The sequence below is a fragment of the Passer montanus genome, unplaced genomic scaffold, assembly GCF_014805655.1.
Source record: "Passer montanus isolate IOZ18808 unplaced genomic scaffold, ASM1480565v1 scaffold37, whole genome shotgun sequence".
NCBI lineage: Eukaryota > Metazoa > Chordata > Aves > Passeriformes > Passeridae > Passer > Passer montanus.
Window position 1 is genome coordinate 5,700,499 of NW_024368485.1, and position 12,687 is coordinate 5,713,185.

Below are 12,687 nucleotides of genomic sequence, written 5' to 3' on the forward strand. Positions count from 1 at the left end.
TATTGTCATGTAGACATTCAATTTGGATAAGCATTTGGGATTCTTAAATTCTTCAGTTCCTGTTCTGCTCTTATTAAAATCAGTGATAAAACTCCCATCAACCCTGGTTTCAGAAATCATTTATATTGAGGACAGCACTTACACATGTACTTGAAATCAATGGCACTTAAGCATCTTTTAAAAATAAGCACATACTTAAGGACTCTCATGAATTCTGATGGACCGAAACATATGATTAAATGCTTTCCTGAATTGGGATACTGCCTTCCATGGAGGCAGGATTGGAACCTTCCTCTTCCATGGCTTTATTGATGGGCCACAGATTTTTTGTTGCTCGTGCTGTGGCTTCTCCCCGAGGAGAAGCTTTTTTAGCGTGTTTAACTCCAGACATACGTGTGTGAGAATTGGTGCTACAGCAAATGCCTTGCTGCTCCTTTGTTCTTTGTGGAGAGCCATGAATTGAGAATTCATCCAGTGTTTTCCATAGCTCAGCTGCTGAATTTATTCCTCATGTTAAAGACTGGATCAATACACCTAAATGAGACTTCTGTCCATAATTACTACTAAATAGCAGGGCTAAATCAAGCAAGTCAGAATGTGACATTTAGCTCAGCCGGACCTTATGCATTTAGTAAGGAAACAGAGTATGAGAGAAACCTTTGATCCCCACTGTTGGTTTCATTAAAACATTGGAGTTAAGAGAATCTGAGCTGTCGGGAGCCCCATTTAAGCCTTGCCATAAACGTGATGAAATATGCAGGTACTTTTTAACGAGGGTTTGAAGGGTGTTCAATTGCTGGTCACACATTTTGACTGAAAGCACCAGGTAAAGAGCTGAAGGTTTTGTCTTTCCTTCACAATGAGCATTACAGCATCAAATTGGGTAAAGAAATAAAGAAGAAATAGAAATTAGAAATAAAGAAGACTTCTTGTGGAGTGAAATATGCAAAAATTGAGTCTCACAGGGAAAGACATTCCTCAACAAGACACACTTCTGCTATTTTTTGCTGTAGATCCTCCCAGATGTTGTTACTGACACCACTGCACACATTTGGTTATTTGGTTAAAGGCCAAACAGAAAGTCAATATCAATATCAATCCTTTGTTAAAATTGCAAAGGTGATAGAAGGAATGATTTAATAGCAGGAGCCTAATTCTTATCTCTTCCCTGGTACTTTTCATATGTGCAAAACAGATAAATTGCATTACCTTACTGGTCCGTCTTTGAAACCTACAAATGAAAACAAAGAATAATGTGGGATTAGAGAACTAAAATCTAAGCAATCGCTTCAGGTTATGTAGGAACCATATTTAAGTGGTTTACATTTAAAATCAACTGCAGTCTTGCATTCTCCACAACAAATTCTTGCATTTGAAAAATAAAAAAAATTGGAGGACCTCTGTCTCCTGTTGGATAGCCTTGTGGCACTCAGTGGGAATAACCAATGCTCTTCATGGAAGCACTATCCCTTGCAAAACTGTCAAGGTCAGTTGCTGTGTCGTTTTCCTACTCTGTTTTCCATTAAAACATACACATATCAACATTTGTTGGGTTTGTAGCACTTCCAAGCTTTCCACTTGAGCTAACATAGAGGAGCTGTCATCTTTTCCATGTGCACCCTGTGCCTGTGAGTTGCTCACATTCTTTGAAGGTTTTGTGGAGCTGCAGCTTTTCACCAGGTGAATGTTGAGAGCTTTCCCTTCTCCCAGCCCTTCAGATTTGTGAGGCATCCATCCTTGTAGGCTCAGCACCTGCCAGGAGTCCTGGAATGTTTTACTGCTAAGGAAAGATTTTGTTTTCATGGAACTGTGGCAGTTCTCTAAGAATTCTGACCTCAGGTTGGAGCCATCTACAAGTGCACAATATAAGTTTACACAAATAAACAAGATGTGTTGCACAATATAAGCTTTATAAGGGAAAGCTTTATTATCACATGCATTTTGGGCACAAACCAGCTTGTTTTATTGTGAAAAATCCCACTGGGGAGTCAGCACAGGGAATATTACATGAAGAAGGCAGGCAGATTCCAGCACATTTTATTTGCCAATAAGCAGGACTTTGCACTTGTAATTTTGTTAATTGTCAGAAGTAATTTAAATTCATCAATTATCAATGAGTAATCCTATCTGAAGTGTTTCTAGGAAAAGTTAAAATCCCAGCTGGATTGACACAACACTTTCTCCTTTAGAGATACATAAATTTAGTAGAGTAAGCTGTCTCACATGGTATTTTGGAATGTTCTTGAAAAATTACATTTGAGGCTGAAGTGGGACTTTATTTCTGTCTTCCTGTGTGTGATGGGAGAGGATGTGTCATTTTAAGGAGACTGATCCAGACTTTCCTCAGAGGTGCTCAGTGAAAGGGGAAGAGGGAAAACTCTGATTAGGTTTTAGGAAGACTTTGTCATGAGGGGGTGGTCAAATGCTGGAATAGATTACCCAGACAGACTGAAATCAGACTTGGGCAGTTTTTTTGCACTGGATTCTTGACTCTCTTTTGCAGGTTGCTATAGGATGGGTTTTGGCTGTGTCCCTCACCACGTTGCCCTTGTTCTGCAGAGAGCTTTCAGATTAAAATGTGATGTGCTATATAAAAATAAACTGTTACTATTGCTGGTTTGTGGTGGTCCTCAATTGTGATGGAAGAGCAAGAGATTACATCACTTGGCAGCTATGATGACAAATATATATTTGTCAGAAATAGTTATTTACTTTATATGCACTTGTTAGTTTTCTTTTATTGCTTTTTTTATTATAATGGAACTTGAGGACAGAGACAGATTTCTTCCCTGCAGTGTTAACTACAGTAAGAGGTAGCATTATGGAATGTCATCTATTGCCTCTTAGAATGATAAATATTTCTGAGACAAAACATTGTGAAAACCTATATGTATAAATTCCTCTATCCCAGCTATGAGGATGAAGAGTAAAACTACAGCTTACTATTACTGTGGATTTGTCAGGGACTAAACAACTCCTCTCAGGTAGAGAGCACCTCCTTCCACACACTTCCCACAGTTTCTTTGCTGTTCTTTAAGGTCTGAATGCCAGCAGTGTCTTTTCTATACAACATTTTGCATTTGATGCTGCAGAGGAACACTGTGAGATATGGATGACTTGTTTTCTTGGTCCTTTATACCTTGTTAAGTTGAAGAATCTGTGAATATAGTATTGAAGTGGCTGTGCCTCTTCTACAGCACAGTCAGGCAAGAAGGCCTGTATTGCAGGTGGATGGGTTTGGGCTTGGAGAAACTAAAGGACCTTCCCAAGCTGCCCTAGGAAGGAGGTAATATAGGTAACATAGAACTGGGGAATTTTGCCTATTTCCCCCCACGCATTAGTCAAGAAAAGATGGTGCAGACTGGTCAAGATACTTATTTTCCTTCTGTCTTAAATGTGTTCTGAGAACGGAACTTGATGAATTTCAGTGGCCATCAAAGCAAGGAAGGCTTGGCTGCAGCTCTAACAAGTGAGAGCAGTGTGGGGAGGTGTCGTGCAGGCGCTCCCAGCTGTGCTAATGGCCTGCAAACCTGACCCCCTCAGTGAACTGCCAGGCCTCTCTAGTTCAAAGAGGAGAAAGGGGAATTGGGCCGTAGTTAGTGCAGTTCATCTGGTTTCTCTTGCATGGAGTCTGGATCCTTTGTTTTAAAGGATGTTGGGAAATACCAAGCAGAGAGATGAGGTAAGGGCTGACTGAGGAGCAGGAAGTGTTCTATGAGGCAAAATGACCATGGCTAAAACCTCCCATAGCAGCAGAGCAGAATAGCTCTGGCTCTGCCCCATTGACTCAATTAAACAGTCAATTAACATTACAGGTGTAAGAAAGATCAGAAAAAAAATCAGCAAATTTTACAATACAACAGATTCTATTTAAATGTAAGAAAAGTCTTAAATCTTGTTCAATTCTACTGCTTTTGTTCAAAGGATGTGCATTTTTAAAATCCACCTGAATAACTTCGTGAAATTATGGTACTTGAACAGTTCTGAGTTTGGTCTTGGTAGCTTTTTGGTTATTCATCTAAAATAATAATATCAATACAAACATAGATGACTTTGGTGGTAGCAGTGATGTTAAGTACCAAGTTGCTCAGGTTTCCAGGAGACATATTTGAAGTTCAAAAAGTCAGACTTCGAAAAATTAAGTCTTTACACAGTCAAAATAAGGATTTTCCCCAAATGTTTCTATCCTGTCTTTTGAATACATGATGTTTACATATTCAAAGAAAAATGCTTCACTGTTTTTCTATGGATGCATTGTTGAATGAAAAAAATAAAGTAGGAATTCTTATTCTCAGAGGTGGAGTGCACATGGTCACTGGTGTTATTAGGAGCTGGTGTGTCTGGCACTTGATATACTTTTAATACACTGGGCAATTCTGAGCAAAAGATAAGGAAATGAGGAACTTAGTATAAGGTCTATTAATATTCCCAAGCCTGTGTTTTCACAAGCTCCAGTCCAGGGTCTTTACACAATCACTATGCACCTTTAATGACCTCTGGTGCATTTTTTATACCCCTAAACCATTTTTGTATGAATGTAGCCATACATAAAAAAGTGCACATGCCAGTGACTGGTTTGAGGCTGAAAATTTGGCACTTCCACATCTTCAGCTATCACATAATTTCACAAATACATTTATATTAAGTCAATGGTATTAACACTGTAGCTTTTGTGATAGTTCCTGTAATATTTCTGAGTGCTATTATAATAGCTTCTCTATCGCCTGCCCCTTTTAATGATTCATAAATTCCTTGATTTCTATGAACAGCAAACTATAATAGCACTATAATCAGGACAGCATGCTAAGGTATAGCAGAAACTTCTGCTGCCTGACTACCTCCAGCTTTCCTTCATTGCCTGACTAAATTGTTCAAAATGAGGTTTCCACTACAATTTGAAACAAGGAACTCCCGAGTTCAACACGAGCACCACTGAAGGAGACCATGCTGAAAATTAAAAAGCAAAATAGACAATAACATGTACCACATTTCAAATGGAGTAAATGCAAGCGCATTCACTGTATAACAGGCCTATTATTAGCTCTACCATAATTTCTCTCTTTTCCTTTTCCCCTCATTTGGTCCTTTTAACTAACAACTTCCCTTATCCCCCTCCTGCACTCCTATACACTGCAAAGACATGTTCTGTCACAGTCATACTTCCCAGGACCTTTTTCTGGTATGTTTTAACAGCTTCATTTGAAAAGATAAAGGGTGGGTGATAACTACTGGATTTGGGGCTCTCCTTTTGATTTTCCACCTATTAGGACTAAATCAGTCCATAAAAACTGCAGCAAGTGAAACATCATAGGCATGACAGAAATGACAGATGTCATAATCAGGGGTCTCTATGTGTTTTCTTACTGTGGTTTGTTTTCTCTCCCTGAAGGTTTTTAATCTCTGTCTCACTCTGAGAATTTGGTACTGGGTACAAAAACTTTTCCAGAAATGAGTGATATAATTTCATTTCTTTCCCTCTCAATCCTGGTTAAAAGCTGTGGCTGTCATCTGGCCATACCATGTCTCATGTGATCAGTCTGCTTGAAAGGTGTTCATCATAAAACTCCCCATTTTTCATATCCATCTTGGTAGCTTTCTCCTCTGGCTGGACAGCCATGGAGAAAAGTCTCCTCACTTCTAGAGGGTAGGTGTGAGATGCTTTAATTTCATCAAGAAGCTGGTGCTGCACTGGTTCATGATGAGATGTGCTGTGTAGAGAAACAGAGAGTTGTCAACGTGCTCCTTTTGCAAGCTGTTAAGTCATAAAAAATAAACCTGCATTGATCAGAGTTCATTCTGTATGGAGTGATTTTCCTGTGCTCAGTGCTGGCCTAACTCTGCATCTGTTGAAGTCAAACTTGTAACAGAATTAGGCCAACTGAGTACTTTTGAATGTCACACATTCTATATTTTTTAGTTTTGTTTTTTTTTTTTTAATTTTGCATATCTTACTTTTGCTTTTCTAAAGGAATTTCTGGCAAACCTCTTTAAGCATTAACAACCAAACAGGTATGAATTCTATCTTCATCCTTCTGCTTCAAAGCAATACTTGTAATAGCACTGAATGACATCCTGCCTTGAGGCCAATGGCAGCTGTGGCTGATTAGGGAGGAATGTATAAAGTAGACAGTAGAAAAAACAAAATGGAGATTAAAGAGAAAACACATCATCTCACAGGAATAAGAGAATTTATATATCAAGGCTTGGAGTTAGGTAAACTAATGTTTAGTCGAAGAGATGATTTTCTAGATTGACAGTAACTATATCTAGATTAAATTATGTAAATGTTATTTTCACTCACCCCATTTCGTTCTGAAGATGTTACCTGCCCGCCTGCTCTGCAAAAGGGACTCTGTTCTAGGACTGGTGAAATTTAGAAATCATCTTCCCTTTTCTTTTGCTCATGCTACATTTCCATTTTAACTGTCAGTTTCTCACTTCTGTAGCAATTACTGCCCCATTCCACTGCATGCAGCTAATATGTTGGTAATCATTTAATATAACTTCCCTTTAAAACCAGCTACTGTGCTGGAAAATTGGAAGTTAAAAAATGTGCCTGGTTTAAAAGAGCGTTCCATTGCAAGTAGTTTGTGATTTGTATAATTCAACATGTATAATTTAAAAGAAAAATTGAATCCATCTAAGCTCTAATCTACTGGAATGTTCAAGTCTGTCCAAGAATTGTGGCTAAAGTGATAAAGTTGAGGTTTATACTAATGATGGCCCTGGTTGAACTGGATTAGGGCTTGTGTTATTCAATATTGTGGTTTAAAATCAGGTGAAATTTGAACAGAATTTTCAGATGAAATGTTGCTGTCTCGGCTAGTCAAGATTTTAAAAGTCTGGAGAGGGATTTTAGAAGCATCTGCCAAAACTGAGTAAATTAACAGGCTGATGAGAGATACAGTTCTTGGAAATGTGAATTTTAAAAAGCTTTTTTAAATTTTTAACCTATTTTTAGATTCTATGTTGGGTTTAACTTCTTGTCGAAATTGTCACAAGGACAGATAATGAAAAATTTGAAATTAATGAAGTACATCAATGTGAGAGATCTGAACACCTTCCAAGGGTAGAGTCCCTTTGCTTGTTATTAGCTGTTACTTTTATTATCATAAATTTGTCTACACTGAATCTGTCTACACTTCTGCTCTGCCAGGTTTTCAGGCTCTCTGAGTGTGCTTCAGGCAGTCTGAATTTCATCCCATTTATTTTCTTTGATGAGCTGACCAGTTTTTCTCTTTGTAACATACCCTGTCATCTTACTGATAGTTCCCACACTTCCTGACCTTGTAGATGAGTTTTCCATGTATTTATGTAGCAGAAGCTTTTCTAGAGAGTGTGGAATCTGTGCCCATATATTCTATTGTGATCAGTAACTTGTAATTCTTCTTTTAAAAGTGCTGAGGGCATCTTTAGGCTTGATATCCCTTTGGTGAGCTGTGCCAGCAGTTTCTCTTGCAGCTGTACAAACTCCTAATGGTATTGTTTCCTGAAATAATAATGTTTCAAGAGTCTGACATGGCTGTGAAGTCTGGGGTTTGTATTTTTCTAGATAGTGGTTATCACTAACCTCTCCTGAGTCCAGTTCATATTCTGACCAGGTGTTAAATAGATCTGCTAATGATTTCTGTATCTTTTTTTGACATATCTTTCTGAGCTCTGAATTAATTCTGTCTATTCTTGGAGTTATGTCAACCTTCAGACTTTCTAATTTCTTGATGAGCTGTTCTGGTGTGGTACTGATTTTCTTTGGTGTTTATTCTTCCTCCCCCAGGAAATTTATGTCTGATCCTGTCATCAGTCCCAACCTTGTTTTATGTACAATAAAATAGAGAGTTCATTTTTAAGCAGTCTCTCCTTCCTGTTAGCAAACTGCCATTTGCCATTTCATAGGTGTGCTTCTGTTTCTCTCAGTGACCTTATGCTCTTTATGTGCTTGAAAAGAAAAAAAATCTTTATTTACAATTTCCTCGACTTATGTGAACTTTTCCTTTCATTTTCCCCCTTTGCTTTCTTTATCAGCGTGTCAGTCTCTTAATTCCATGCTGTAATCTTTGTAGTTGTCATTCCTGTCTTTATTTTTGTACCTTAAATATGCCTTTTTCATAAATTAATTTTCTTTCATTTTTCTCTTCATTTTCAATATATATTTTACCACAAGGTTCTGATGCCAGACAGCACATCTCACCTTTGGGCACATAATAATTGACTTTCAGTACTTTCTATTTCCTTCTCTGTCTTTTCCTCCAGTGCTGTTTTCCATCCACTCCTACCCACGGTTTCAGTAATTCTCTTTGCTGAATTCAGAGGTTTGATTTTTGTGTGCCTGTATTTTTGCCACTTTGTCATCTTAATTAAAATTGTAACAGGATTATAACCACTGCTGAATCCAGGTCTGTCCTATTCTGCTGAAATCCTGAGTGAAACTGAATTCGTGCTCTTATTCTTGAATGTATTGCCAAGGTGGGGATTCTCCTCGCTGGTGCTCCCAGCGATGCCGTGCTGCAGGACAGGCCCTCCCAGAGGTTTTGGGATGGGCTCTGGTGCTGCAGCCCTGCTTTTCAGGGGAGGAGTGGCAGAGTGAGGTGGCTGTCACTGTGTCCCTTTGGCAGCACAGGGCGTCCCCACAGCACCAAGGGCTGCTTGTAGCTGTCGGAGCCACGGAAGGGGCTTTGTAGAGCAGTTCATAGAAATTTGAAGTTGTTTTAACAATAGGGCTCCAGCCTTGCTGACGGGAAAAGTAATTTATTTTGCAGTCTCTTCACATAGAATAACACAATCACATATAGTAGATGCTGTCCTTCTGCACTTTGCTATACAGTGTTAATGACTGGCACTTAAATACTTTACAAATTGAATTGCACTTGTATGAGAAACTGGATTGATAAAATAAATTACTATATCTTATAGGTTAAGGTTTTGGTTCAGCAATTGTAGCTGTTACAAATTACCTAAACCCCTTTTTATATTGCATTTCACATGGTTATATTTTACAACCACTCTAATAAAAAATTCTATACAAAAATTGTTTGATATTAATAGTAATCATTAACAACTTGATAGATTCTTGTTAAGTATATTTGCAATACATTTAATCTTATTAAACTCAGCTCTGAGTTGTTTCTTCTGAATATTATAGGTCTTTATGAAGCTAGCAGTATAAAGAAGAGATTTCAACCATTTTCGGCCAAGAATTAGGTTTAGCTTAATGGATCAATTCTTTTCTTATTAAACTGAGTCTGACCAATGCCAAGTAATACATTCAGCATTGATCTTTGTCTCACCCTGCTGTAGCTTGTGCTCTCTTTATGTACATGAAAAATAAGGTGCCAAGAATGAAAACAATGCCTGTATAATACAAATATAGAATTTTTCAGACTTCCATTCTGCTTATCCTTTCAGTTTGTTATTAATGTCTTGTTCAATGCTTTTCTAAATGTCTTTTTAAAAGAACTTTTCTTTCCATAAAGAATATTTCTCCTTTTCTGTAATTAACAAAAAGGAAGATGAATAATGATTTTAAAAGTTCTATTTACAACTGACACAGGTAAAAGCCTTGATAAGGATCTCTCATCCTGTTTTAGAAGGCCTACCTGTATCCGTTCAATTTTTTTTAATGCATGAGATTTAAACAATGAAGTTTAATTTCTAAATGAAGGGAACCTTGTTAACAACTAATCTGAAGCAGTGACCTCTTGGTCTGTCTTTATAAAAATCCCTTGATTTAATTTGAAATCTGAAAATTATATGAAACTGGAGCTGTGATAGTTCTGATAATGACGGAAATTGAGATGATCTCAATTTCTCAGTTTCTGCTGGAATTCATTTTTGTGCACTTTAAAGTTCAGAGATAAATACTTTGTGATGACTGAAATTTCAGATGGGAATTCCATGAGAATTTTGTCCTTTTTTAAATTAGTCCCCAAATTTCTCACTTGCTCTACTGAGATCTCATTCAGTGTCCGTTGGTACTTGTAAACATACCTCGGGTTTTGTTTACACTGTGAACCTTTTCCAGTGTTCTAAGTGTGCCCAGAGGCCAGATTTTCAGTGAAAATACAGGCTTATTATGTAAGTAATATCATGGAAAAGTTAACCATCTTCTTTTACTGTAACCAGAATTGCTGCCGTGGCTTTGTAAATGCAAATAATGGTGAAATAAAATGATAGAACTGTGCTCTCAGAATGCCAGAGCAGAATTTGCAGGGTTCTTTTTGTCTCTTTTAAATGATTTCCACATTTCATATTTTTCAAATGTGATATATTTTTAAATAATATAGATATTCAAAAGAGTTTATTGCACATGTCCTGTATACAATACTGATTACAGAAAAAAAAATCCATTTTTGGGAATTAAAGGTGCTTCCTGCATTTGTATTTGCAATCATATTTGTGCTTCAAAGTGATGATTCTGAATATGATTTTGTGCATATTGGTGCAGCTGATCAGTACACAGTGTACACAGTACTCTATTCATGGTTGGTTCTTTATATCACAGAATATTTTGTCTGGTCTGGAATCTAGAACCTTCTGTGGTAAAATTACAGTCTTCCACTTCTGGAATTAAATATGTGCTGCTTTGTGAGCTCCTAGAAAGCAAAATAACTGCAACACTTACATAAATCCCGAATTCCATCCTGTAGAGGGCAATGGTACACATAAATGTAATGTAGTGTGGTACAGAAACACGAGCAGCTGAGACCTGTAAATCCTTCCAAAGTCGATAATATGATCAGTCCTAAACAGGAACTCGTGTGCTTGCTGTTACACACTGGCCTGTGTGGTCATCTAAAACCTGCTGGATGGGTTTTTTCTTTATATCTATTTTTTTTCTGCTATATCGAAGTATTTCAGGAGTTAATAAATGACAGAAAATGTTTAAATATTAAGAAGTTGTGACTGATACATTGAAAGCAGATTGAAGAATATGAGTGCCCAAATTCCAGTGAAATTCAATGGATTTGTTTAAAAATCCCAGTGTTTAAATATTTGAAATAATATCAGTCATGTCAGTAGTGGGGACTTAAGTGGCACTGAAGAGAGTGGTTTGTTTGAAATTAAAGAGAGTTTTGTGGTGTAGAACAGCCATAGAACCCTCTGTATATTTATTTATGGCAGGTTGCAGTGAGAATTTCAGTTTTATTTTATTCCTTCGTATCCAAGCTTTACAGTGGCTCTGTGTGAATGAACTCCCGTGTCCTTTTCTCACTGCACATTCCTGGGTGTAGGTCTGGCTCTGGTACAGGCCCAGCATTATTATATAAGGCAGCTGATGTCTAGATCAATACTGGTAAAGTATCCATAAAGGTTTTCTTGATTTGCTTGAGGAATCTTGCAGGGATGGACCTCAAGGTCCTTGAATGGTGTCAGATTCTTTCTGTCTGAACAGTGAGCGTTTCTTTCTCTTCCTAGGTGGGTAAAATGAGACAGTGTGGAATTGTGACTAATATCTAGGTGCCACTCACATTTGTATATTCCCAATCCACTGGAGTTGCTCGGGCTCGGCTGACACAGGGATGTGAGTGAGAGTGAGTTAGCTGAGGGTTTATCCCTGCTCTAACACAATCTGTTCCTCTCAGCCACTCTCTTTCATAGATCAAAACAACAGCTTTGCCTTTCATTGCAGGTAAACAGCTGCTTCCTTTCTGCAGTGGAGCTCACTTCTTCAGCTGTTTGGAGTGAGCTGCTGGTGGCACAGTTGGGTTACCAAAGGACAGCTTTTCCAGGTTCTGGGGGACATTTATTTTCCTAAGACTTTTCAGATGTCTGCAAATGTAGCTAAATTTCAGAAAGGCTGCACACTCTGGGATCTCCCAATGACTTTGCATTTTTCATTTATTCCAGCTCCTTTTCTTTGCAACTTTCTTCATTCCAGTTTAAAATTAGTCCCTACCCAGTGCTGTTCCCAGCAATATTTATTTTGTCTCTCTCTGATACAGACCTTGTCACAAGGATCCATGTCAGTGTACTCCAAAGGCAGGCTGGCTGTGCCACCCCTCATTTTTGTGTCATATTTGTAGCATATTTGCATATTGTAGCATATTTGCAAAAGATTTTAAGAGAGCAATAGGAGAAAGAGGAAAATTGCATTACATTCACTGAAACGAAGTTTCAAAGCTTAAGTTCAGGAATCCTCAGATTAATAAAAGCCAGGAGGGGAAGGGCCAAAAATAAGTCAGTAGTGAGGAGACCTCAGCTCTGAACCTGGCACTTCTCTGTGATTTTTGTGTTTGTGCTGTCTCCAGGATGGAAACTTCAGAGGTCTCCTGGAAGCCAAGAGCAAACTGCAGCAACTGTGTTTTGCCGTCCCCTCTGCTCGCTCTGGAGTGTGCACATATGTGGCTCAGAAGTAGGAACAGATGATAAACTATTGTTTTGAATAAATAAATCTTGAGGGTGTCTCTATTGCCGTTCTCTTTAACCTCATTTGTTTACCTTAGAACATTTTCTTAAAGTTTTCTGTGCATGTCTGTCTGTAGAGCAGCATTGTTTTGTTCTGTACCAGGGAAACTTGCAGGCATCGCAGTAGGAATTGGATGCAAAAATCTGGGACTGGATGGGATTTAAATGGCTTTGCTTCTAAAACAGAGTTGCTGTTTGCCTTCAAACAAATGTCTGATGTGATATTATGATACAAAATCTACAAAGCTGTTGAAAGGAGATGCATTTCAAGTGTGCAGCTCTGGT